This window comes from Pollicipes pollicipes, unplaced genomic scaffold, assembly GCF_011947565.3.
Source record: "Pollicipes pollicipes isolate AB1234 unplaced genomic scaffold, Ppol_2.1 Scaffold_7262;HRSCAF=8765_pilon_pilon_pilon, whole genome shotgun sequence".
Lineage (NCBI taxonomy): Eukaryota > Metazoa > Arthropoda > Thecostraca > Pollicipedomorpha > Pollicipedidae > Pollicipes > Pollicipes pollicipes.
The window spans coordinates 6,023,602-6,026,359 of record NW_023597055.1 but is presented as its reverse complement, the minus strand read 5'-3'; the positions used below and the strand labels follow the sequence as shown (position 1 = coordinate 6,026,359).

The following is a 2,758-nucleotide window of genomic DNA, read 5'->3' as shown; positions in this document are numbered from 1 at the left end:
CGGTCGGTACGTCCCATGTACTTACATTCTGAACGTGTTGCGTGGGCTATGTCGGCATTGTCCTCTACGCCGTTCCCTGTGTGACTAAGCAGTAATGGCACGTTCGTAAACAAAGGTTATGGCTGATGATATCACCTTGTTCTTGGAAATGTCGCCGGACACGAAAGGCTCGTTTGTTGACCTTTGGAGGGGACGGGATGATTGACACTCTTTCCGCTTCATGGTCCGTTTTTTGCCGGTATAAAAGCGACCAAAGGAAACATGGGCATATCCTGTTGAGTTGTCTCTCACCAACAATGCGTCTGCTGCCATTGATTGCCGTGCTTTGTCTGGTGTTGGTGACCACTGAAGGTGAGTTTCTGGCGTTTCTCTCGGCAAAGTCCTGTTGTGTTGGTCGCGGCTCTTTGGCAAGGGAGGTATTTGACAGACATGACGAAAAAAGATCCATGATGAGACCTTGAAAGTATTGTGTCAGCCGGGGCGTCATAGCACCACACGGAAGGCTCTCGGTCCACGTTCTGTAAGGAGATTTCAAAGTCACGCTGTGATGGACCCTTGGGATGGACTCTATGTAATGATTATATTTGTGCTTCGGGCAGCTAAGTACAAGTGTTGGTGTGTGGTATAACCATGAAAGTGCATAATTCATTGAAAGTTATCCCATCATAATGCACTGCCAATTTCCACCTTCATCACCGACTTTCCATGGTTGCCAACGCAGATACCACTGGTAGGTGGGAGCGGCAGGCACAGCATGTCCCCAAAATAGCTGATGGGCCTTCTGCCCCGCTTTCATATTTTCTGTAAGACCTGTGGTGTAGGCGTCTGCACAAGAAAAACTGTGAGCTTTAAGTCTCACTGCCTCACTTTTCTAAGTCCACTTTTCGTTGTTTGCCATGTTATGTCAGGTAAGCTGGTATGCTAATGATAGGGCTATTTTGGAGCAAACTGTCTCGCAAACTGTAATCTGAATACGCATCTTGGCAAACTATCCACCTGCTAAAATGACCCGTCCGAAGCTGCTACTCATAGTAATAGCTGCTATATTGAGCAGAGTCGTCCTGGTCGACTGAACCACTCCAAGATATCTTTTACCGGCACCCTGGCATTTGCACCAACCGGGTGGTGCGAAATCAACCGGATTTTTTAATATTATTGTTCCTATCAAACCGGGCGTGTGTGATCTAAATGTCAGTAAAAGGTTTGTAAAAAGGTAAGACGATCTCATTCAGACCCCCGCGGAATGTGTTCGTGAGGTATTGAAGGGGCAATCACACCTCAACCAACCCAGGAGAATAATGTTTTCTCTGTGGGTAGTCACGACTGTATGGTGCCAATGCTTTGATCGTAAAAGAGCCCTTTGGTTCCCTTCAGCAACGCATTAGGCCGCTAGCCATATGCCAGATCTGTACCTCAATTGTCAGCACTCCAGACCGTCGTGCATACAGGCATTGCATCGTGCTAAATGACTCCTTGAGTTCTAGCACGCCAAAAGTGTGGCAGGCTTCAACCGTAAACAGAGGTAACCAACCGGTGCATTGCAGGTGGCAGGTGTCGCAAATTCGGCAAGGCGTGTGGAAAATGGAACAGGGATGTCTGCCGCTGGTGTTGGAGACCTCACAAGCGTCTCTGCTGTCTTCCGGGCGACACATACGGTACGGTCCAGTCGTTGTCGCCTGGTGCTGAGCAAACGTTGCCGCCATGGAGATGTGTGACGCTATGAACTACGAAACTTCAGCTCAAACTAGGGGTCGTTAGTAACATGTTCATGAACTGCTGTCATGCATCACATCGATAGCTTACTTGTAAGGTCTTCTCTTACGAGATGTGCTATTTAGTTCTAACATACGCTCGGATGTGTGTGATGTTGCCCCCGGATGTTTTTTTTTCAAAATGGATTGCGAACGGCGCGGCGAGGTCACACAGAACTTTGCATAGCCGTAAAAATTTAAAGGCTGGATCTTTTGCTATGCAAGATTTAGGCGTACTTTGCAAGGTCACTGATCTATTGCAGGCCAAAATCAGGCCGTGGCTCTCAGCGAAGACCATTTATAGGAGTGGTGCATTTCTGAACCACTGTGGATTTGTGCTACGCGAAACCCCAGCTAAAGCGGAGGTTTACTGTGAGATACTTATCAACTCATGTCATGCATGGCGGCGATCACTCGCCCATCAGGCTTTCTCTCTTGAAATGCGCTCTTCATGTTTATTAGAGATGCAATATGCATTTTGAGCATTGCGTATGCTTATGCTAGCAGCGTTTTTTTAAGTCGTAGGATGGTTGTCATAAATGGCACGCTTCTACATTCGAATTGGCTGACGTTATGTTTTTGTCGAAGCTACATCAACCTGCTACAGAGAATTTAACATCCACAAATCCCTGCAAGTGACCGTTTTCTAATTTCAGGTGAATGCGGGAGAAAATGCAGTTTCCCCAAACACCTGTAGCACACTAAACGGCAAACTGTCACAAAGGATGGTGCTGCGTATACTGCAAAGGAAAACATTGCAGGAAAGGCTAGCTGCACCACTTGCTGCCGGCTGCCGCTGTCGTCAAGGGATGGATGACGACTGCACTGACACCAGATGTGAAAGTGACTGCATGCACAAGGAAGACCCATGCTATGTTGGTGGCGTAACAGCAAGGTCGTACGTAGTTCTCAACAGGTGTTTATGCGCAACCGGACATTTAGCTACTTGTAGTTGGGCTTTACGTTGAATACAATTACGGAACCATCTATTTGTTAGCATCTGTTGT

General features: G+C 47.3%; 1 long non-coding RNA gene across 1 annotated transcript; it reads left to right on the top strand.

Moving 5' to 3' along the window:
* The first annotated feature begins 277 nt into the window (after positions 1–277).
* Positions 278–2,732, top strand: LOC119113713 (uncharacterized). Its single transcript, XR_005095937.1, has 3 exons — positions 278–351; positions 1,545–1,655; positions 2,408–2,732. It is a non-coding gene; the product is annotated as an uncharacterized LOC119113713 (long non-coding RNA).
* Positions 2,733–2,758: the final 26 nt, after the last annotated feature.